The sequence below is a fragment of the Macaca fascicularis genome, chromosome 2 (genome assembly GCF_037993035.2).
Source record: "Macaca fascicularis isolate 582-1 chromosome 2, T2T-MFA8v1.1".
In the NCBI taxonomy this organism is placed as follows: Eukaryota; Metazoa; Chordata; class Mammalia; order Primates; family Cercopithecidae; genus Macaca; species Macaca fascicularis.
In genome coordinates, this window is record NC_088376.1 from 90,288,238 (window position 1) to 90,313,644 (window position 25,407).

The window sequence follows — 25,407 nt, forward strand, 5'->3', positions numbered from 1 at the left end:
TCCCAAAATGCTGGGATTACAGGCATGAGCCACCACGCCCAAGCCCCATTATTTTTAAAAGAGAATATCGCAAATACTTTTGCGCTGAAATAATTTTTCTATTACAAATGTTTGGATTATTTGCTTGCCTATAAAAGACAGGATTTTCATAAAATCTTGAAGCATTGTTTTCCAACAATTTCTTTTCGGAGATTTTATACCCTCACTTCAGTGGTGTCAGTTACTCCAATTATGAACTGTGAAGCTGAGGTACTAAAGAAAATAATTTTGTATTCCCTGGACTCCTCACAACTGTGAAAATTTAATTACTCTGGTGAGAAATAGTTCCTCCTGGATGACCATGAGGCTAGTGAAATGTCTTGGACACTTAACATGAAAGAATTTTTTTCTTTTACTACTCGGAAAACTGAACATTTGAAAAAATCTTTTTCTCTTTTTCCTACCAACTAAATGGGCAAAGTTTTTTTTTTTTTTTTTTTTTTTTTTTTAATTTTAGTTGCAATAAGTATTTTCTGACTTTGGTTGTCCCAGGAAAACCACTATAAAAGATACTCAAAGAGAATAAAATGTAATTATGGTTTGTGATACAAGGAAATTTTTCCTCTAAATCACATTTCATTCCTGAGAAGAAACTGAGCAGTCAAGCAAAAGCTAAAATTCACACACCATCAGGGCATATTCAAACTGACAACCAGGAGTCTAGAAAAAGAAAGGTTCGAGAACACCCTGGTTAACATAGTGGACCTCTGTCTCGAAAGAGAGAGAGAGAGAGAGAAAGAAAGAAAGAAAGAGAGAGAGAGAGAGAAAGAGAGAGGGAAAGAGAGAGAGAGAGAAAGAGAGAGGGAAAGAGAGAGAGAAAGAGAGAAGGAAGGAAGGAAGGAAGGAAGGAAGGAAGGAAGGAAGGAAGGAAGGAGGGAAGGAGGGAAGGAGGGAAGGAGGGAAGGAGGGAAGGAGGGAAGGAAGGAAGGAAGGAAGGAAGGAAGAAGGAAGGAAGGAAGGAAGGAAGGAAGGAAGGAAGGAAGGAAGGAAGGAGGGAGGGAGGGAGGGAAGGAAGGAAGGAAGGAAGGAAGGAAGGAAGGAAGGAAGGAAGGAAGGAAGGGGAGAAAAGAAAGAAAGAGAGAGAGAGAGACAGAGAGGGAGGGAGGGAGGGAGGGAGGGACAAAGGAGTGGAGGAAACAGTATCTTTGCTTTATCAGACATCTGAGCAATTCAGATATTCGGTTATTACATTAATAAAATAATGGATGCTATGACCTGATCATTAGAGCATTTCTAGATTACAAAACTACCAGTAATTAAATAGTAGTGATTTATAATCATTCTCTCCAAAATTTTGTTGTGGTAGTTTGTAGCAGTTTTTGTTTGTTAATTACTACTCATTTTTAGTTCTATAGGCCAGTATAATACACATCCGTCCATATTACATCTGCTGCTCTCTTTAACCCCTTCCCTGGAGCAGACCATCTAGTTTCCGTAGTAACTACTACAAAACTATTGCTCCTGGGGTAGAAAGAAGAAAGGAAATGCAGAAGATAATGAATAAGTTGGGTAGTTGGAGGATAAAATGTTACTTGAGCTACTAAGAACTTTCTCTGCTTCCTTACTTGCAAAGGTACTTAACTTTTCAGAGTAGCACTTCCAGCAGACTAATACCCTCTTCTCTGACCAATGTTAAGAAATCCCTCTTCTATCTTCCATGATCATGACTGTCCAAAGTGGAGCAAGACAGTGTACACATTCCCATTCTTTCCGTCCACCATTCATTCTTTCCGTTTGACAATTGTGCCTGACATGTGATTGCTTCGGTCTGAAACACAAAGCTTTGCGAGTCAGCATAAAATAAACACTTTGTGCACTAAATGATCCATTCAGTCCAGTTGATCTATAATTTGAGATTTTGTGTACATGTGTACCTTAAGTCATACCTCAGTAATAATGAGAACTTTTCTTCTTTGGATTGATTCTCATACCTAACTCCAGAGAACACTTATTTTTGTAACTGGGAAGAGCAGGAATCCCTTACTGGGAGTAAGAGAATTGTTTGGAGAATCCTAGATTGTTTACTACCAAGTTCACTTTCCGTATCGAAAATACCTATTTGGCTGTCTCTCCTATAGTTAAGAAGGATTTGGAAATCTGATCCAGTGCAGGGCGATGTCGGTCTGGGAAGGAAGACTGTGAGCCCTCTCTCCCTTTTTAATATGAGAATTCGAAAGCAGTGGGGAAGTGATGTTGGACCTATCACAGCATTGCTAACAGACAGCCTATTACAGTATTTAATAAAAACAGAAACAGCATGCCTATCATAGGCTAATAAATCCTACCTCCTGCACGCTTCAAAACAGTATGAAGCAGCTTTAACGGAGCTCCAGATAACTAATTTCAAGCATGGCTGTCTAGCGTGCCTGTCACTCCTATTGTCCTTCCAAACTCTTTCAGACATTTTGAGCAGGGAGAATTAAAGCTATGAGTTAGAAAGGGTTGTGACATTAATGGTCCACAAAGGCTTTAGGCACAAGAGGTAATGATGATTACCGGTGGCTATTTGGAGGACTGCACTGGATCGCTGTCATTAAAAATTAAGCGTGGCTTTTGAGGAAGATGTGACAACTACCGGAGGTAGGATTTGCATGTAAAACAAAGGAATCTGTTGCTGTTTCATGCTTTTTTGTTTGCTCTGTGGCGTGCGGATCGTGAATTGCAGCCAGGTGCGGAGTGAGAAGCAGGAAGAGGAGGGAGAGGGGAGTGGGAGATGGTCTGCTTAGAGCAAAACACAGTGGCTAGTATTATGTTTTATGGCAGAAATGCCTCCAGGACAAAGTGGCACCAGGCTTATAGCCTGCTGAGTGTACATTCCACTCTGCTTTTCCTGTGGAGTAGAATGTTTAGAGGTCACGAAGGAAACACTTTGCCTCTTATCTGTGGTGCCAGCTGGGCTATTGGTAGGGCTGAGTGAAGACTTTGGTGGGTGGAAGGCATAAAGGTCCAAGAAAAATAAAGAGGAAGCGGTCCTTAAGATTTGAAACCTGTTAGATAAATATTTTATTTCTACAGTCAATGTGTTTTGATGGTCAGAGTCTGATTTTTTCAAAGGGGAAATTGGAAGATTAGGACAAATTTCCCTGACAAAGAACTACTTCCTATGTAATCTATTATAAAAGAAAATTGGGTACCTTCGTCCGTTTTGCATATTGAAAGGCTGACCCACACTGTTTGGGTTCATGATTTTGCTAAGCAGAGCAAGAGTTTTCGACTAAAAGAAGGGGCTTTCTCTCGGTTCCTGCTCTTGCTTTTCAACAACTGCCGGGGCTGCAGATGGAAATGGTGATTTGTTAGAGGTTATGGACTTGACATTTTACCTATTTGTTTTGTTTTGTTTTTCAAATGAACAGCATAAAAACACAATTCTCCTTCAAATATGAGAGGGGCAGTTGGGTTCCAAAGTCCAGTGGATAATGGGTAGATTTACAAAGGAACTTATTATTACTGCTTTGTACTTTATATGGGATCGGTATAGCACAATCAGAAAAGGAAATGTCAGGAAATCACAAGCTGAGATTTCTAAGGCAAAAGTACAATGATCAGAAACCAGTGTTTTCTCAACTTGATCTATGGTGCAAATTTCAGTCTTTGTCATTGCATATGACCCTCAATGTGAAGTGGCAGGAACATAGTAAGTGAATTTCTCAGTGCTGTTGTGTTGTTTCCCCAGTGGACTTCACAAACTCTGAGCTGTAAAGATGTTGCTTTATATTCTGAAAAACTCTATATTCTGAGGCATAGATTGGTTATAACGAATGGCAGATACATGAAATAATTATAAATTTATAAAAGAATGCAATATTCTTCAAATGCATCTAAAACTTCCATACTAATGCAGAATTAACTAGAAATAAAAGTGTAAGACAATTAGAGTATGTTTGTTTTCAGCTAAATACTGCAATTAAGGATAAGTAGGGCTTTTGCTCTTCTCTGATGCAGTTGAGTTTGTGTATTTGTGAGCTTCTGTATATATACTGTAATCCACATACAAAGTTGAAATCATTGCCCCATAGTAGATGGCATCTATGTTAAAGTTTCCTGTTTGTTTTTCCTAACAGTGTGGTGGATTTTACTGAACCAGCCGAACTCTCTTGGCTGGTCTTTACGTGACCAGACCACATGTCCATGAAATGACTGTATGGAATTCTTGGTGCATTTGATAGCTATGACATCGTTTTCTGCTTCTATGTGGCCAGTGGAATGTGTGCCCTTGACCTTGTAAAGTCCCTTCTCCAGCCAATTGACCTCACCAGTCAAGAATGCATGTATAGAAAGAGAGAGCTCAAAATACACAAACAAAAATACACACATACATTTTACTTACTGTTGTTAGAGGTTTAAAAATCAATATTATTTCTATTATTTTCATTAATTTCATTAAGGGCAAAAGGACTTTCAGTGCCTCTAGTCTTACCAATATCTTCTGAATCTAATTGCATCAAGTATTTACTTTGGAGGCAATTCGTGCCATGAAAGTTGTCAACAGGAGAAATTATTTTGCTGTGGTTATGCTCATAACACTTTACTGATAAACTAAAATGAATTTTTACAATTTTCACAGGTTGATGAGGAAAAAGTTTCCGTATTAATTCTTGATGATATATGTGTCTGGACTGAACGCCCACAACATGAAAAATATAGAGGAGATATGGTGCTTGTTTTTCTTCTTTGTAAGCTGTGAGGAAAGCCAAACCAAGTAATTTAGTCAAAACAATCTACTTTGTATCACAAATTAATTTCATTGCCTGTTTACATTGGTAGATATCAGCCAAAACATTTTGAGATATCTTTTTCTTTCAGCTTCTGCTACATCTAGTAATAAAAAACAAACAATTCTCCAGCTATGCAAAAAGCAAGTCTGCAATCCCCCTAGATATAAAAAATAAGCACAGCTTTAGTCAGTCCTGTTTCCTCAGTCCCCATGGATAACACAGCCATCGTATCGTCACCAAGACACTTAGAATCCAAAGTTGTCCTTGTTCTCTGTCTCTCTCATATACACAGACAGTCATCAGCCTGCTTTATTGGAAGATATTGGACCAGATATTTCTCAAACTAACACAATCTTCCCTTGGATCATCTCTCCTTCTCATCAAAATGTAATTAAAAATAAATCTTCCAAAGATAAATTTCTGCTATTATATCAAATAAAAAAGCAGACTGCAAGAATGTATATATAATTTTGTTAATGCATATGTGTGTGTGAAAAAAAACTAGAAAAAAGGGCATCAAAATGTTAGCAGCAGTTATCTCAGTGAGGTGGAATTGGTGCATTTTATTCTCTTCATTCATTTGCACGGTTGCTATATTTTTTTCAAAGAGCATCTATTATATCAATAGCAAGAAGGCATGTCATAAAAGTTTATTTCTAGCTCCTGTTACCATCTTTGCCCATGATCCTCCTGCATATCATGTACTATGTCTTCACCTCAAATTCCAAAGTCATTTGCTTGTCTAAGCACAACTGATTAAAGATGCCATTCCATTGTCAAATCCTCTTCATCCTTAGGTTTCTTGGTACTTCATGAAAAACAACATTGTCCTTTTTCAGGGACTGACTCCTACCTCTTAACTCAGGTTTCTGAAATAAAAGGAAAGCAAGAGAGAGTGTGTGTGTATGTGTTGAGTGTGTGTGTGTGTATCTGAGATTTCTCCCTATTTTGTAAATGGAGACTTTTTCAATCTCCTGCTGGTTCCTCATTATTTCCTAAATCTTTAAATGTTGGAGTGTTCCATGGATCAACTATAAATTTCTTCTTTATCTATACTTAAGCCCTAAATGAGTTCAATCTAGTATCAAGCCCTCAGAAACTTCCCATATACAGAGAGCTCACAAATGCAAATCTCTAACCTTGACTTTTCCTCTAACTTCCATACTTACATATCCAACTACCTATATAACATTTCCACTTAAACGTCTTACAGGCATCTCACACAGGATATGCTCAAAATCAAATTTCTGAATTGCACAAAATGTCCTCCTTCTATATTTTTCTCCATCTGGGTAAATGGGAACTTCACCATTGCACTTGCTCAGAAAAACCTTGGAGTCCTCGGTGATCCTCTCTTTCTTTTGCACATCACAGGAAATCCTAGTGCCTCTACCTTCAAACTATGCCTAGCTTTAATTGTTTCTTATCATTTCCACTGCTGCCACTCTGGGCAAGTCACTACCAACTCTCACATTATTACATATTTTTCACAGTTGGTCTCTTACTTCTGCCTCCCTTCTCGCACCCACATGTTCTATTCTCTACCCAATACCGGTGGTCATTTCAATATTGAAGTTAAGTCATACCTTCTGCTCAAAAGCCTCCAATGTCTTTCTGTATGACTGCAGATAGAAGCCAAGGTCTTACAGTGGCCCGTGTGCCCTGGAATAATCTGGTTCCTCCCTGTACCCTTCTGCTACCACTCTTTCCCATTCCACTGCCACCATGCTGGCCTCCTGGGCTAGGGCTCAAATCCACCAAGCACTCTCAAACCTCAGAGCCTTTGACTTGCTCTGCCTGCTGCCTAAAGAATTCTTCCCCTGCATAGTCACTTGACTCAGTTCTTTACTTTTTTTTCAGGTCTCTGCTGAATGTCAGAAAACTTCCCTGAAAACACCTTTCAAATCACAACCTTTTGCATACTTCTTATTCCCAGACAATGCTTTCTTTTTCTCTGCAGCATACCATATTATCCCCAGGACATTACATGCTAAGATTTTATTGTCTATCTCCCTTCTCCTCAATTGTAAACTCTATGAAAGCAGGAATTTTTATTTGCCTTCTGAAGTATTCATAGCACTTAGAATAGGGCCTCTTATGCAGTAGGCACTTAATGAGCAATTGTCAAATGAATGAACAAGTTGTTCAATGTAGGAATTAAATGTTTTCCTTCAAAATCCATTAGTAGCATTAGATTCCAAGTATAAGTTTTTCAACTTGAGAGTCAGAGCTCTCAACTTGAGTGTCATAACATTCTGTTGCTTTTTCCAAAGAGAAAAATATTGAGCACCTTCAAGAAAGTTAAGGAAATTCATTAAGATGGTTTTCTTTCCCCTCCCTGCACAGGAGGGGGGAAAAATCACATCACTGATTCCAATCCATGTCAAAGCAAATGAAAATTCAATTTGTCTGAATTTGATCTTATCCAAAAGATGACTTCTATTTCAAAAAGGACATTTTCACAGATCTCCTATACAAATGACTGTAAATGTTGACATGTCCTATATTTTCTTTGCTCTTCCCTGGTGATAAGGAAAGGAATGGTAAAATCAAGTTGGAAGGGATGATTGGGGTCAGTATGGCTTCCTAAGGGTACAAGCCCCAGTAGCCTGTGCAGCAACAGGAATCAATTAATACTAATCAATAATCGTACTGTTCATTTACACTTTCAAAATCAGCATTGTACAATCTCATGGTCTATTAAACAGTGACTTCTCTACCATTTATACATTTTTTTAATCAATTAAAATATAATACAATAATCTTATTGTACAAATTGGATGTAAATAATAATGCCCAATATTTCTAGAATGTTTTATAGTGTCAAGAGGTTGTGTGATGTGAAAAGGATGCAGCATCGGAGATAAATACAAGTATTAAGACAAGATAAACTGGCCGGGCGCGGTGGCTCAAGCCTGTAATCCCAGCACTTTGGGAGGCCGAGGCGGGCGGATCACAAGGTCAGGAGATGGAGACCACAGTGAAACCCCGTCTCTACTAAAAATACAAAAAATTAGCCGGGCGCGGTGGCGGGCGCCTGTAGTCCCAGCTACTCAGGAGGCTGAGGCAGGAGAACTGCGGGAACCCGGGAGGCGGAGCTTGCAGTGAGCCGAGATCGCGCCACTGCACTCCAGCCTGGGCAACAGCGTGAGACTCCGTCTCAAAAAAAAAAAAAAAAAAAGACAAGATAAACTTGGTTTGAGTCTCACTTCACGTTGTTAGATATGGGTTGTAAATTTCTTTTCAAAGAATTAATATCAGTATGTTCAATTCTTTGCCTTCTACTTTTAAACTTAACTTTCTCGTAAAGCAACCTTTTTTGATTACCTACTCCACCCTGACTCATTCTGATCACCTGCTCCACCCTAACTCATTCAGTTTGCCTGCTACCTGCTCTTACCTGACTCCCGCAGAAGCACTCACCCTGTCATTCTCTTTAAATTAGCCAATCGGAATTAGTTTATCCTGTGCAGTCTAACCCTAGCCAATAGGGGAACGACACAGCAGCAGGGGCCACGTGTCGTTCCCCTCCCTTGTCCAAGTGTGCGCTCACCATTGCTCCATCTGTAAGGGTGCACCCTTCTATAGAAGTAACTTGCCTTGCTGAGAATTAAAAAGAAAATTTTACATTCGAGTGCTATTCCTTTTGCAGCACCAAAACTTTAAATATAACAATAGCTACATGATGTTGAGCAAGTTTCTTAAATCTTACTGAGCCTCAGTTTCCTTAGTGGTAATTGGTGACGGTAATAACTACCTGGTTGGGTTGAAGATTAAATGTCATAATATATACCACTTTCCCATTAGAGTAACTGGCTCAGAGGAGAAGCTCAAAAAGTAATAGTTATCTTATTACTATTGTTATTTAATCTTCACAGCATACCTCAGCAGTAGATATTATACCTTCCATTGAACAGATAAGAAAACTCAGAAGTAGGAAAGGTAATCAAATTGCTCAAGGTCAAACAGCTACTGTGCTATCAAAATTTAGTCTCTATTCAGCTGTAAAGACTCCTGATAAATAGAATGTTAGATTAACCGTCTTTAATGTATTTGATGACTGAACGCTACCAGTGATTAGGGGGATTTTTTTTAAAGGAAGAATCTAAAGAATAGAATCGTCTTTCATATTTGAAGAATGCAGGTGTCTCATGTGCTCTTTCCCTAAAGAAAGTACACTCAAACTCCCAGGAAACAATTTGAATGAATGCAAACTAACAAATTAAGAAGGCCCTCTCTAGACACGCCGTATCATGGAGTATTAGAAAACCAGTTTCACAGCCCTGAATATCTTCGTTTGAATCCCAATTCTGCATCTTGCCTGAGTCTCCCTTTCCTCAGCAGGAATGTAGGTAGTAATGGTATATTATTCATGGGGTCACAAGGATTAAATGAAATAACCTGTGCCCAGGTATCAGCACCATGCTTGGCACAAATTAGTGCATAATGCCTTGACCCATTTGTATGAAACTATTATGATCGAAGATGAAACTATCAAGTTGAATTGTGTTTATTATAATACTGCGAGATTTGGTTTAAAAGTCTCCTTTAGTTTTTACTTCTTGGTATTTCATGTCTCCAAATTCATTCAATGGATGTCATTTAAGAGTCATTTGACCAGAACCAGAAACCAATTTTCCTGAAATGTATGACATTTGCTCATTTCTTATTAGACCCAAAATGAAAGAAGCAATTCTGGAAAAATCAAAGAAAATGTCTGCCTCTCTGAGATACCAAACCTAATTTTATAATTCACATACCTGGGACAGAACTTCAATCCAGTGCCTTCCGTTGGCATTGTCAGGCTTCAACTTCAACATGTCCAGTGTCTTCACTCTGTGGCTGCACTGACAGAAACCCTGAGAAACTGACCAGGTGAATGCACGATCATACAAATGACTTCAGTGCACAACGTGCGTGAAATTGGCAATTAGCCTCATCAGTTACTCTAGATTTAGCATGAATTTTTGAATCCAAAGGGTGTTTCATTTAATCACTCAAAAAAAATCACTACCTCCAATTAAGCTATTTGGAAACTTTCAAATCCTGGTCTACTACATAGGTTAAACTTTTCTTTGGTCAATTCTGAGCTTCATTCTGCACCAAATAACTTCTCAAATTTCTGATTCCTGAAGCTTGGTAACTAATGGTTGAATTTTGGGGGATGTTTTCCTTAACATTTTGTAATTTCTCAAGTCTTCCTCTGTAAGTGCAACTGGTCCCAACACTAATATCTCTCTCCAAAAGTGTGTATGTGTCACTGTCATAAAAATGTCACAGATTTTTAAGATTTGATTTTTTTTCTTAATCTTCACAATATGTTGCTCCTTTTTGTTGCAAGAATACTCTGTGCATGGCCTTTATTACACTTTGCTATGATCTTTGGTTCACTTATCTGCCTCCTTCCACCCCTCCTTAAACTGTAAGTCTCTGAAAGGTTAAGGACTAGGTCATCATCATCACAGTACTTTCAGTGCCTAGCAGAGTTCACGGCAGTAGTTAACGCTCAATAAGTGTTTCTTGAAAGAACAAATCAATCATATCTATAGTAGATTTCTTAGTGTCCAGTTTGACCTAAAAAGGGTAAATGCCCACATGGTCAAAAAAAAAATCATACACCGCAGAAATACAGTACTGCAGGGAATTATTTTATAATAATTAAGCCCTGGATCTGCCATGGGCTCACTAACCTCTCATTCACCTGTTCTCTCACCTCTTCTCTTTATATTCCCAGGCCCACATCAAATGCTCTTTTTGACTGTTTCTCCCTTCCTTCCTCTCTGCTGTCTGCCCACAGCCACTACCCTATTTTTCTAAAGCACATGGTGGGAACTTCCATTCGAAGCTGACTTTGAGTTTGACAGCCCAGACAGCAAATGCCTAAACCCCCTCCTCATCAAAGCCAGGGTGACAGATGAGCCTGGGTGAGTATTTCAGCTCTGGGGAGGGGAGAAAATGAATCAGCAGTCAAATGTCAAGTTTGCTGACTCTTTAGGAAAGAAAGAGAAGATACTTATAATACTGGACAGGAGGGCTTTGGCTTACATTTGCCAGCTTTATACTAAATAGGGAAAATGTCAGCTGAATCCCACATGTAGATTCCTTGTCATCTTGGTGTTTTCCTGAGTGTAAAATTAAAACTCCAAAAGATTCTGGACATGAGAGCTCATTTTCAGTTTTCAACAAATCTAGCTGATGAACAAAACACAGGCAAGTAGTAAAATATGCAACTAAAATTTTAAAGTCTAATTTTTAGCCAGATAATTAGGTTGCAAACTCATTGAAAGCAGCAACGATGTTTTTATAAATCTCAGATGACTAGAACTATATTAAAAATATACAATAGGTTTTTTAAAAACAATTTCTTGATTAATATATGTCCTCCTCCTCACCCTATCCCCTAAGGTAAAGCCATGTTAGGGAAATCAAGAAAATGTCTTATCTTTATTTACCAGGCTGCTTGACTGGGGATTTAGGGTTCCAGAAACCACACAAGTTTTAATTCCACAGAATCCCCTTTGCACACCGTGGTGTAGAGAGGGCACTTATAGAAGGGGAAGGAGATTATAGAAGGGGAAGGAAAGAGCAGCATATGAGTTCTGATGTTGTCTGTTTGGTTGTGGAATCCTGTCACTCACAGGCATTTCTATGATTGGAAATCATTTACAAAATTAGTCCACATAGGATTCTTACTAAGGAGGATTCAATTTGGAAATTTCTTGAAATAAAGCCCTTACTACACTATGTGTGTCTGGGAATGTCACTGACATAGTTCAGGACTTCATAAATAATGAGTTTGGTTTTGTAAGACATTTGAAGTCTTTTCTTCATTGGATTTTTCACTGGAAAGCTGGTAAAGGTCAAGCACCTGACTCCATAACTCATCCACAAAGGTAAAATATCTCTCAAAGTAAAACTCTGAGAAAGTTAAAAATAGCCAGCAATTCAAATGCAAATCTAGAATCTTTCTTGCTTTGCATCAGATGCAGAGAATCATTCTGGACATGCTGCATAAGGCACTTTATGAGAAGGATAAAGAAGCAGTTGGTAAATCTTGCTCATGAGATAATTCTTGAATGTCTTCAGTTTGGTTCTGCATAAGCATCTGAAAATTTCAGACTACATGAAGAACGTATAGTCCATGAAATTGAACTCCTACAGAAGGATTCTATTTCTGTAGAAATGCTGGAACTATTGGTTGTCTCTGGATTGTTTGTTTGTTTCCTACTATATTTCAAATGAGGAAATTAGAAGAAGGGGAAAAAAAACCTGACATCCAGAAGAAAATAATACCTAACTTTAGAGGCCACATTTTAATCATGTTTTAACAGGATTAGTCCCATTTCTCCCTCTCTGTGAAGGTGATCATTCTCTGGTTTAACTTTCCTTCATGGTGGTTTTATTTGGTCCTGTGTGGTGCTTGGAAACAGCCATGTGAGGCTCTCTGTGTAGATAACTCAAGGTAACTGTTTGCTTTGAAAACATAAAAATAGAACAGCACAGGACTCATTTCTCTGTTGGAATGAATCAAAAGAAAAGTTGAGAGAGAGAAATAAAGTTTATGTATAAAGGAGAAGGAAAGTTTAGATAACATATACCCAAATATGAGAAAATTTTTGTAGGTATAGAAAACATAACAATAGAACTGGTACAAAGAAAACTGGCTAGAGAATGTCTGTAACAATCTGCTTCTCAATCTTCTGGGTCTATTTCCCCACTGACACGTGGATTTAGTGTTTGCTGAACTGAAAGTGAAAAATAAATGGTATAAAGAAAACAAATGTGCTCTGATTTACATGCCTATATGAAGAAAGCTGTCTTTTTTCATATAAGCATATAAAGTTGTAATTTTGATTTCAGGCACATGGCGGTATTTAGTATGTTCATTGCAGCTTACATCCTAGTGAGAAGTAATAAGAAAATTAATAAACAAGATAAAAAGGAAGCTATTTACGTCACCTCAAGCTATGAATGTCCTAAGGTGTCTACACATTTTAAAAACTCATTCTCCATCCTACTACCCTTTAAATTATAGCCTATTACAGGGAGTAAGTGGGGACCATGCCCTGACAGAGTGTCAATGTGTCTGGAGAGCAAGGGTCAGCAGCATGTATTTGGAAATAAGGCTAAAAGGTAGAAAAGAGCCATGCTAGGTAAGACATTACAGGTCACATTAATGAGTTTGCTCATCATTCTAAGAGCAATGGAAAGCCATCCAAGGTATCAGGCAGGGGGCTGACAAGGTAGTTGCGCTTTCCAAAGGTATCTATGACTGCAATGTTGCGATCAAAATGGAGAAGAACAAAAGTGGATGCCAAGAAGCCAGATGAAAGGCTACTGTAGTAATCCAGATGATGCTAGCCTAGCCCAGGCAGCAGTGAAATGGCGGAAAGACAGTCAGAAAAATATGTATCTGTAAAGTGCTATATTTGAATACATTCCCAATGATCATGTGACAGAAACTTAACCCCCAATGCAACAGTGTTAAAAGGTGGGACCTTTAGGTGAGTAGGTCATGAGTGCTCTGCCCTGAAGAATAGATTAGTGCCATTTTCGCCGGAGTGGGTTAGTTATTGTGGAAGTGGGTCCCTAATAAAAGGACGAGTATGGCCCCCTTTTCCTCCTTCACCTCTCTGTTATGTGTGTGCACTCTGTTGCTCTTCCGCTTTCCACCACTGGCCCTTGACCTTGAACTTCCCAGCCTCCAGGTGTGTAAGAAATAAATCTCTGTTCTGTATAAATTCCTGAGTCTCAGGTGTTCTGTTATAGCAGCATAAAATGAACTAAGACAGAAAATCACTTCATAGAGTTGCTCATAGACTAAATTTGAGAGGTGGGTAGAGAAAGAGACAATGTCAAGGATAACTCTATATTTCTGGCTTAAACAACTAGATAGATGGTGAGATTATGGAATATTGGAAAAGGACTAGAGCTCCCTTTCATCAAAAAACATTTTAAAATTACGTGTGTGTGTGTGTATGTGTAAGTGTGTGTGTGTGTATATATGTATATGTGTATGTATGTATGCATGTATGTATATTCTTCAAATCCTCTCTTTATTTGACTTGAATTATGTTTAACTATTTAACTTCCCAGGTTCTCTCCTACTTTATAGTTCTTTTTATCTTTTCTCCTTTCCTGGATTCTTTATCTTCTCTTACTCTTTAGAGCTTTTTTCAGTAATTGCAAATATCATCCATCCACACTTAAAACCCAAGCCATCTTTCCAGCTGCAACCTTGCTCTTCTAACCCAAGTCCTATGTTGTCTACTACCTATGTTGACATTTCCCTGCTGCTGCCATTTTTAGACTTCAAAATTCACTTGGCAAAATTAAACGCTTATCAGACCTAATAAATCTATACAGTCTCATGTTTCTATTCATTGTACCACAAATCTTCCAGCTATTAAAGCCAATAATTATCTTTGAATCCTCTTCCAATGATAGACCTAATTGACCTACTGATTTTTCCTTCAAAATATCTTTTGTTTCTGTGCCTTTTCTCTTCATGGACAAATAAAGTCCCTTTATTGGCACACTTTGGTTATTAAGATAGTTTGCTAAATAACCTCCTCAACTCTACTCTCATATTTTTCAAAGTGGTAGTTATTGAATCACCTGCGCAAGAATTATCTGGGGAGCTTTGTAGAAATATCAATTCATGTGGCCCATATTTAATCAGAATCTTTTTGTGTAAGGCCTGGAAATTTATCAAATACTATAGATAGATCTAGTATATATTATACATTTTGAGAAAAAAATGTTCCAATCTCTTTCTGCCCTGGGTTTCTTCTGCCTAGATCATCCAAATGAGTAGTTTCAAAGCATGACCTTAAGCATGGAACTTCCTTCATCACAGCCATTGGCTCTCACTTAACCAAGCAAATCAAGTCTCCTAGGACTAGATGTCAAGACCCTCCAATTTCTGATGGCCAGATGAATTTCTAGCCTAATCCTTACCTCCCTTCTCTCACTCTGTTACAACTAAACTATACTACTTGCCATATCTCACACATGCCTGTCATGTCTTTATACCTCTGTCCATGAGCCTCATGCATTTCAAACCTCCAGAAAAGGTCTCTTTCCCCTCTCATTTTCACCTGTCAAAATCGACCAGTTCTCAATGGTTCCTCTTAAATGAAGCCTCCCCTTAATCCTTTCCCATGTTTCCTCTTCCTTTTCTATTCCTTTCACTCCAAGCTAGAAGGAGCCTCTCCAATCTTTGAACTCCTTCAGCAGATTTTACCTTTTGGTACTTACTTGTCACATAATTACATGTATAAATAAGTTTTCCTTTTTCACTTCTACTCACAAAATTGAAGACAGGAACTATGTTTTATGAAAAGATGAATTGATGAATGGAAAGAAAGTTGACCTGAGTTCAAAATCCATCTAGTGCATGTCCTTGGGCAAATAATTGAGTTCCCTTATTAAGTGAGATTATGTCACTTACTTCATAGAATTTCGGTCAGTATAAGTAGAGGTATCTTATAAAAAGTTGAGCAACATGAAATGGCAAATATTTCATTTTCACTGACAAAATGGAAATTTCATTATACTTGGTGGTTCTCTACATTTTAGTATGTTTTTCTTTAAAATATTGTGTATACTATGCTTTACATCCACTTTACACATCTTGTGCACTGAATATATAAATGAACATAGTAATGCTATTCTTATTAGCATGAAGAGAGAGAAGAATTAGAGAGACTCTGAAATAGAGAGAAGAGAGAAAAGAAGGGAAACTCAATCTGCCTCAGGGCTTACCTTGCCTCTTCCTTTTTCTTTTCTTTTTTTTTTTTCTTGAGATGCAGTCTCACTCTGTCGTCCAGGCTGGAGTGCAATGGCACAGTCGTGGCTCACTGCAATCTCTACCTCTCGAGTTCAAGCGATTCTCCTGTCTCAGCCTACCGAGTAGCTGGGATTACAGATTTACAGGCACACACCACCAAGCCCAGCACTTTTTTTTTTTTTGTATTTTTAGTAGAGACGAGGTTTCACCATGTTGGCCAGGCTGGTCTCGAACTCCTGACCTTAGGTGATCTGCCTGCCTCAGCCTCCCAAAGTGCTGGGATTACAGGCGTGAACCACCATGTTGGGTTGCCTGTTCCTTTTTCAAAGCAGGTGAGCACACAGCAGTTTTAACAATAAGCTAAAGCAAGCTCTTTTCTAATGAGAAAGTTCTGTTAAAGAAAGGTCAGCAAGAAAAGTAGCAACACTCATTGTCTCTTGTTTATGGTCCATCTGAGCATCATGTAAACTTGCTCAAATTTCTCTCCTGTGCGTTGTTATTTTACCTAGAGTTTACCTAAATCACATTCCATTCTACCCTGGCTGGAATTCTTTGTCATTAATCAGAATAACAATAATGTTTCCAAATGTAACTTACAAGAAAAGTATGCACTTTTTTTTCTTCTTTTCAGCTATCTTTCCATCCCCTTGCATTATTTATGAAAAGAAAAATACCTCTTGACCAGTTAACTTAAAGGAAACTCTTACCTTGATAAGGTCAGTGTTGTGTCGGCTATACAAGTAAATTAACTAAGGAATTGATGTCATTTTCAGGTTCTCGCTTTAAATCTTCAGACTTTGCAACCCCAAGGAGAGATTCTTTGTCTAATACTTCCTTTGTTAAAAACTAATTTGCCCCACGAAGGCATTACATTAAAAGAGGTCCTTGAGGATTATACATTATTCAAGAGGTATGTCAAGTTCCCAGGAGTTAGGAGTGAGATAGTGAGACAAATACCATGCAAAGGTGCACAGTGCTTTGAATATTTTCATAGAAAAAATGTTACTAACAGAAGCTAAGAAAAGAACAAAGCTCTAAGAGGGAACATCAGTATTAGCAGGGTTCCAATCTCTTTTTTGCCACTAGTGTGGCAATTACGTGATATTGAGCAAGTTAGCATCTCGGTGCCTCAGTTTCCTCCTCTGTAAAATGGGATCGGACTACCTGCCACGCAAGGGCTTCATGTAAGTTAAATGAAATCATGTATGCCACATGGCTGGCCCAGTGCAGCACATAGTAGCATTTCAATAAATGATTCCTGTTTTTATTATTAAGATGAGAGTGGGTAATCATGTCAAATATTACAGAGAATTCAAAGGAACGGCTTTGGATTTTGTGATTTGGGATCTGAATTCAATGTCAAAGTGGGAGACCATTTTCCACAAAGAGGATAAGCACCAAAATCAGGTTGCAATGACATTAAAGGACTGAGCAAGTGGTGAGGATGTGGATTATTCTTTCCAAGAAAAAATATTCCCCAAAAGGAAAGTAAGAGTGAGGGCACTTGACAAAGGTCTGGTGAGGATGAAGGAACAGTACAGACGCTTTTTCTTCCCAGAGGCTGGCTGTGAGAGCCTTTTGGTAGTTGATGAAGTAATATCTTATCCTATTTTGTAGATTACACATTGAATTCACTCAAAATTTATCTTCTATTGTTCTCACAACTCTGTGTGGTGAGCATCACCATCCCCATTTAGGACAGAAAACTGAAGTTAAAAAGCATTGAAAGCCCTATCCCACGTCCCATGACAAATAATGGCAGAGCCAGGATTTCCACCAACTCCTCTAACATAAACTGCAGGCCACACTGCCTGACCTAACTATGAACCCATCACTTCTGCCCTTCGAACCTTCTTCACTAAGACATGTGCATTTCCGGAGGGGATAGGGGAAATCCTTGGAGAAATAGTTGTTTGTTCTAAGGTGGCCACTGCTAACAAGTCCTTAAAAATATCCACAATGTTACACAACATTTATTGAGCGCTTTGCAGATGGCAGACAGTTTACACAATAATATCAGTTATAGCTTGTGAACCTTTATTAAGTCAAGGACTGTACTAGGCATTTTACTTGCATTTGAAGTTCAGAACAGTCCTAAAATCCCTATCATGCACTTGAGAAATCTGTCACTCAGAAAGCATGATCAGCTTGCCCAGGATCCAATATTCAAGCTGAAGCCCGCCAGACTGACAGACTTTCAAGTATCCCATTTGACACCTGCTGGCCATTTGGCACACTTTCTCCCTAGGTACCAGTGTGCACAAGCCCCAAGTGTGCAGGTCTGGACTATAAGGTCCCAAGAGGGCCACACTCAGAGCTCCAGAACCCAGAAGAAAGCACATGACTCACACACAAACATCTGGGGCAGCTAACCCAGGCAATCTGCTTTCCTGTGGATCAAAATCTATCTTTTGTCTTTCTATATGCACAAGGTAATGCATGGTGCTGGTCCCCATCCAGACGCTGACCAAGGTTTACAGATACGATTCTAAATGTCGACTGTGGAAGAATGATGTAACAGCACTCCCACCACAAACTCCCACACTGAGGAGTTGTGAAAGAGAAAGAAGATTTCAGCAAAGAAGGAAAATGTTTTATAACAGATTTCCTATTCTTTTCTTAACATATCATCAAATTGTTTCTCTATTTTTCTGCAGTTTTATTTTTTGAATAACCCCCCCACCAAAATATTCTATTCTTTTGCCACCATCTCTAAGACAGTTCAGTTTGACAACCCATTTCAGACAAAATACAATTATGCCTCTATTTTATTTACCTAATAATTTCCATAACTCTGTATATCAATGGCAATATAAGCTTTATTTTCTTTCTGTCTCATTTCCCCAAAATCAGCCTTGATCTCATTAATGTGATGCATGGGCTGCTTTTCTGTAAAATCACCTTTCCCAAAACGAGGTAGAATTTAGACCACAGTTCTTTCCATCTCTATTAGTTTTTTAAATACGTATTTGTAACTGTTTTAACTCAAGCAAATATAATAAGTATCCTTCCTTTCGCTTTTCTCTAAATTATCGGAATTCAAACAATCTATTATTCTAAAATTATTATAATTTGTATTCAAAAGCAATGTCCTAATAAGTCACATATTTTAAGCCTCAGTAGTCTGCTAGATTTGTGAATAAATACCATAGTCACTTGTGAAAGCCCCCATAATGATGCTTAGATTTCTCTCTTTGCCAACTAGTGCAGAGTTTGATGTTATTTGTGTTTCGAAGGCATAATAACGCCTAAAGGTTTCTTACTGGTAGTTCTACAATAAAGATAAGCAGAAAAAAACTGCCCTATGTTGTTATCTTAGCTGGATTTTTCTCACTGCTTGTCAACTTGCTTCCTCTGCAGTGATATTGCATTCATTCATAATCACAAAAGAAAATCAATTTTAATAAAACATTAAAATGAAATTTCACCCGAACCTTCACCTGAAACTTGAACTTCTAAATTGCAGGTCACCTAAAGTCAGTTAAGATTTATGACAGATACATAAAATGTGAGGAAGGAAACAGATTTCCTTTATTATCCTACCTAAGTACCATCTGGCACCATGCTAGAAAAGAACGCAAAATCCTGGTTTGCGCTAGTCTTAATCTGGATATGTTTGTAAGATTTGATTTAAAATTTTGAAAAATGAACTGAATATTGGCCAACACAGACTTTAACAATGCCCACTGAAAACAAAATTAAAAGGCATGGGCAAGCCACTCAAATGCAAGAAATTATGGGAATTGTGACCCAGACACAAAAAGAGAGCTTTTGGCTGAGGAATGTCACTCAGCACTGAGCGTTCTCTGATTAGCTTCAGAGAGATTCCTTTTTTTTTTTTTTTTTTTTTTTTTTGACAGTCTCCCTCTGTGGCCCGGGCTGGAGTGCAGTGGTACCACCTTGGCCCACCGCAACCTTCATTTCGTCTCTTGGGTTCAAGTGATTCTCTTGCCTCAGCCCTCCCAGGGAGCAGGGATTCCAGGTGCACATGCTACCACGCCCAGACAATTTTTATATTTTTTAGTACATACTGGGTTTCACCGTGTTGGCCAGGCTGTTCTCAAACTCCTGACCTCAAGGGATCTGCCTGTCATGGTCTCCCAAAGTGCTGGGATTACAGGTGAGAGCCACCGCACCCAGCCACAGTTTCTATAGTACTGGAGGATTGTTCATATCAGTTTTCCTAAAAATAAAAGAGGGAATGAAGGTAAGCAGAGAAAACAAATGCAAATAATTAGACGAAACCATTGAAAAGAGATATACCAGAGCCAGATCGTTTTAACAAAACTATTCAGAGTAATAATAGCTAACGTTTACTGATGACTTACTATATTTATGTGTCAGGTGTTATGCTTACATGATTATCTCATCTCATCCTGATGATAAAGCTATGAGGTAGGTTTTTTTTTTTAATATCTGTTTCTCAGATGAGGAAACTGAGGCACAGAAAAGACCTTCAACTTCTTCAAAGTTATAGTTAACAAGAGTTACGGCCTTGATTCAAGTTCAGCTGATCCAGTCCTGATTCCAGAATGTATATACTTTATCCCTATTGTAATAACTTTCAAATCACTATGCATATAAAATCATAACCTTCAGAGGATATGGTTGTAGATACATTTGAATCAGCTTTTAATAAGAATTCATACGTGAAATATTTATCAGAGTCAAATCTCAAAACTTCATTTGGTATCAAAGAACCGTGCCTATTGTCATCTGGTGTTATAGAATGGAACTTCAAATCATAGTGATGTTTAGAGAGTTCATAAACATGTATGTTTAAAGAAGAAATTTTTTTCTCTTATCAGTGTCAGCTAGAACCTTATGAGAAATGACAATTCCTTTCTTTCTTTCTGATGTAGAACAAGTGACCTAACTTGCAAATTAATTTAATTCAATTCTTTTTTTTTCTTTCTTTTTTTTTAATTATTATTATACTTTAAGTTCTAGGGTACATGTGCATAACGTGCAGGTTTGTTACATATGTATACTTGTGCCATGTTGCTGTGCTGCACCCATCAACTCGTCATTTACATCAGGTATAACTCCCAATGCAATCCCTCCCCCCTCCCCCCTCCCTCCTCCCCATGATAGGCCCCGGTGTGTGATGTTCCCCTTCCTGAGTCCAAGTGATCTCATTGTTCAGTTCCCACCTATGAGTGAGAACATGTGGTGTTTGGTTTTCTGTTCTTGTGATAGTCTGCTAAGAATGATGGTTTCCAGCTGCATCCGTGTCCCTACAAAGGACACAAACTCATCCTTTTTTATGGCTGCATAGTATTCCATGGTGTATATGTGCCACATTTTCTTAATCCAGTCTGTCACTGATGGACATTTGGGTTGATTCCAAGTCTTTGCTATTGTGAATAGTGCCGCAATAAACATACGTGTGCATGTGTCTTTATAGCAGCATGAGTTATAATCCTTTGGGTATATACCCAGTAATGGGATGGCTGGGTCATATGGTACATCTAGTTCTAGATCCTTGAGGAATCGCCATACTGTTTTCCATAATGGTTGAACTAGTTTACAATCCCACCAACAGTGTAAAAGTGTTCCTATTTCTCCACATCCTCTCCAGCACCTGTTGTTTCCTGACTTTTGAATGATCGCCATTCTAACTGGTGTGAGATGATATCTCATTGTGGTTTTGATTTGCATTTCTCTGATGGCCAGTGATGATAAGCATTTTTTCATGTTTCTGTTGGCTGTATGAATGTCTTCTTTTGAGAAATGTCTGTTCATATCCTTTGCCCACTTTTTGATGGGGCTGTTTGTTTTTTTCTTGTAAATTTGTTTGAGTTCTTTGTAGGTTCTGGATATTAGCCCTTTGCCAGATGAGTAGATTGCAAAAGTTTTCTCCCATTCTGTAGGTTGCCTGTTCACTCTGATGGTAGTTTCTTTTGCTGTGCAGAAGCTCTTTAGTTTAATTAGATCCCATTTGTCAATTTTGGCTTTTGTTGCCGTTGCTTTTGGTGTTTTAGACATGATGTCTTTGCCCATGCCTATGTCCTGAATGGTACTACCTAGGTTTTCCTCTAGGGTTTTTATGGTATTAGGTCTAACATTTAAGTCTCTAATCCATCTTGAATTAATTTTCGTATAAGGAGTAAGGAAAGGATCCAGTTTCAGCTTTCTACTTATGGCTAGCCAATTCTTTTTAACATCAATTACCAAGCCCCTTTCAGAAAAAAAAAGCACTTACGGTTTTCCTTCCTCTCAAAAATAAAGAACTCAAGTTTGCATTATTTCTATGAAATAAGTATAATTTACATGCAGAAGTCAGTAGGCTAGTAAGAAACTAAGGTTGATAAACACACTAGAAGATATGTTCCCTTACTCTCAAGTTGCTTGCAAATTAGTATTGATTACTACTCAAAAGAAAGCACTGTCTCGCTTTTCAAAAGCATATGGGTCTTGTGTAAGGATATGGGTCTCTGCTCTCTGCAAGTGACTTTATTATGGATAGAAGTTGTCTAGAGAGGACTTCAAAAGACTGTCAAACTAATCCTTCCTTAGCAGGTAGCTGATAAGAATATATGACCAAGACCACTGTTCTTGTCATTTACATTGGGATTACTAAAAGTTGATGCCTTCAGGATGAAAAGAGAGGTGATAGAAATGGTGGCCTGACAGATCAGAGGAGCTGGCATGTTAGAAGAGTGTCCTCACACATGGAAAGCCCCCATGCTACCTGCTGCTCAGGTGGACTCTGCAACTGAGAAGTTCCAAGAGCAATGAGAGTCAAAAGAAAGACTGAACAGAACATTTTACTCTTTCTCAATAAAATAACTCTTCATCATCCACAAACCTTCCCCTAGCAAAAAATTTTCTTCCCTGTGCTGCCAACTCCTGTTATCTGACACAATACACAATTTAATCTAATGGAATCACATGAAGTTAAGAGTGTGAGCTTTCACACCTGGGATTTGGCCCCTATCCTCTCATTACTAGCTATGTCATCTTGGGTGAGTTACTTAAGGTTTTCAGCATCAGTTTCTACATCTATAAAATGGGTGCTCATAATGTTTATCTAGCAGGTCTTTTGGGAAGTTTGCATGAAATGACATATATAAGACATGTGCTCATATGATGGGTGAGCAATCAAAACTAGTCATTGTCATAAAAGCATGGGCTATGTTCACAAAGCCCTATTGTCACTGTTCACTTTATGGTGAATAGCCATTTCCACTGTATTGCAGTTTGTGGGGAGGAGGCCCAGTGGGAGGAAGAATGGGGAGATATTTTTGTTTACTCAGATAGATTGTAAGTCCCTGATCCTTGATACTAACTACATCCAAGAAAGAATATCATATCTGACATTAAGGGCCTAACCTAAGTGGTGGAGACTATACACCCGGTGCTGTATTAGAAAGTAGAATGTGCTCACTGTTATACCAGACTCACAAAGCACTTTGGGATCACTAAAGAGGGGAAAGCTAATTTTGACCAGGAGTTGAGGATGCCATCATGGAAGCCTGCATATTTGATCTGTGTCTTTTTTTTTTTTTTTTTTTTTTTTTTTTTGAGACGGAGTCTCACGCTGTTGCCCAGGCTGGAGTGCAGTGGCGCGATCTCGGCTCACTGCAAGCTCCGCCTCCCGGGTTCCCGCCATTCTCCTGCCTCAGCCTCCTGAGTAGCTGGGACTACAGGCGCCCGCCACCGCGCCCGGCTAATTTTTTGTATTTTTAGTAGAGACGGGGTTTCACAGTGGTCTCGATCTCCTGACCTTGTGATCCGCCCGCCTCGGCCTCCCAAAGTGCTGGGATTACAGGCTTGAGCCACCGCGCCCGGCTGATCTGTGTCTTAAACAAGGGATTGAATACAAATTAGAAATAAGAAGGAAATAGACACCTCAAAATTTCAAAAGCAAAACAGTCACAACTTGGGATGCATAGGATATGGAGAGTAAGTAGGAAAAAGAAGAGTGAAAGATAACCAAAATTTAGAAGCCCAGAAAACTGGAAGGACAGTGCTGACTGAAGTTCAGCAGGATGTCACAGAGAAGGGGTGAAATCAGTAGAAGATGATAAACTCAGGTTGAGTTTGAGGTGGAGGAAGAACATCCAGATGAGGATATATCCCAGTGAAGTATAACTTGTATAACTTACAACTCAAGGAAGAGATGCAGATTCCAGAGTCATTTTCATGGATGTGATCATTTAAACTTAAGCAATCATTTTAGGGAAGAGAATAAATCAATAATTTAATGGCAACTAGTATAGAACAGTAAGAAGCAGCTATGCTTTGGGGACTCATAGACACACAGTTTTGTTTGTTTGTTTTTTGTTTTATGTTTTTTGTTTTTTTGAGATGGAGTTTTGTTCTTATTGTCCAGGCTAGAGTGCAGTGGTGCAACCTTGGCTCACTGCAACCTCTGCCTTCCAGTTTCAAGCGATTCTCCTGCCTCAGCCTCCCAAGTAGCTGGGATTACAGGTGCCCGCCATCACGCCTAGCTAATTTTTTTGTATTTTTAGTAGAGACAGGGTTTCACCATCTTAGTCAGGCTGGTCTCAAACTGCTGACCTCGTGATCTACCTGCCTTGGCCTCCCAAAGTGCTGGGATTGCAGGCGTGAGCCACCGCGCCTGGCCGACATATAGTTTTAAAGGAAACTGTGCAACTGGGAAGGAAACCAGGCGAATGTAGAATCACAGATGCCAAAGGAAGAGCGAATTCTATAGTGGCAAGGGTGATTGGGAATGTCAGGCCCTAAAGAGAACCTGAGTAGCATGAAGCATGAGGGACTGTGTATGCCACATGGTGACTGCATAGAAAGCTGTTTCAGGGCTACCAAGGAGCAGAACCATTGAGAAGGTAAAGTAGGAGAGAGATGCATAGAATCGTAGCTTGAGGGACAAGGGAAGGTGTTTTATTAGGATAATAGAAGCCTAAATACGTTTGCAGGTTGGAGGCAAGGAGCCAGTAAAACGGATTAAAACTGAAGAATTAACAAGGATTAATTAATCAGTCAAGACCTCCAGAGCACTGGTTGTCAACCCTTTCTTAACATAAAACTCACCTAGGACCCTTATTATAATACTAACACCTGCTCCTGATTCTGATCAGGATTATTTACTAGTTTTCCCAGGTGATTCAAATCTGTATCTAGGTATGAGAGTCACTGACGTAGAAGAACTGGACATTGGATTAAGACCACTATAGATGGTTATTTTGCAATGACAAAGTTTCTCTTTTTCCTCTGAGATGAGGGTAGTATAGTACTGGGGTGGAGGAGTAAGAAAAGGATGAATTAAGAGCAGAAACATTTAGAAAGACTTTGAAAGAACTCTTGATGAATGGCTTCAAACCGAGAAAGTAGAAGGTGAGATGCTTACATTAAGGGTGCAAAAGTAAGATTGGGCCATGAAAGAAATTTAAAACATTTCAAATAACTATTAAGATTTCCACAGAGATAAACAAACTGTCCAATTACTGCTTTATTCTCTCTACCCTTATTAGTTGGCCATGCCTTCACAAATAAAGGGCATTACTGTGTTTCCTGTTACTCTTATGAAAAAGTGAAAAAGAAATATTATAATTGGGGAAGAGCTAGAACAATAGTAACGTTAATAGAGCCTTAGTGAAGACTTTAAGTAAGGGAATCAACAATAAGGAAATCTAAGCAGTGCATTGAGATCTCTGTGAAATCACTGAGAATTCATCCTTGATGGGATCTTGGAGATTATCTCACCCATCTCCTCCCATTTAAATTATGAGTAAACTAGGATTCAGGGAGATTCTGTGATTTGACCACCATCAAACAGCAAGTTAGCAACACCAAGAGACGCTGAAATGAAGCCTTGGAGCCCCACACCAGTGCCTTCAGCTCCTGCACACACTTGGCCTCCTGACCTCTGTC

At 38.8% G+C, this 25,407-nt stretch overlaps 1 protein-coding gene across 2 annotated transcripts in view; it reads left to right on the plus strand.

The window, feature by feature from the left end:
- Window positions 1-2,343: 2,343 nt before the first annotated feature.
- Window positions 2,344-25,407, plus strand: part of KCNMB2 (potassium calcium-activated channel subfamily M regulatory beta subunit 2) — a 294,624-nt gene continuing 271,560 nt past the window's right edge. The window contains exons 1-2 of one of the 2 annotated variants that reach the window (XM_045386608.3): window positions 2,344-2,619; window positions 10,552-10,678. The gene's annotated coding sequence lies outside the window, so the exon portion shown is untranslated. The remainder of the gene's footprint in view (window positions 2,620-10,551; window positions 10,679-25,407) is intronic. The other variant, XM_065540208.2, reaches the window with a different exon arrangement.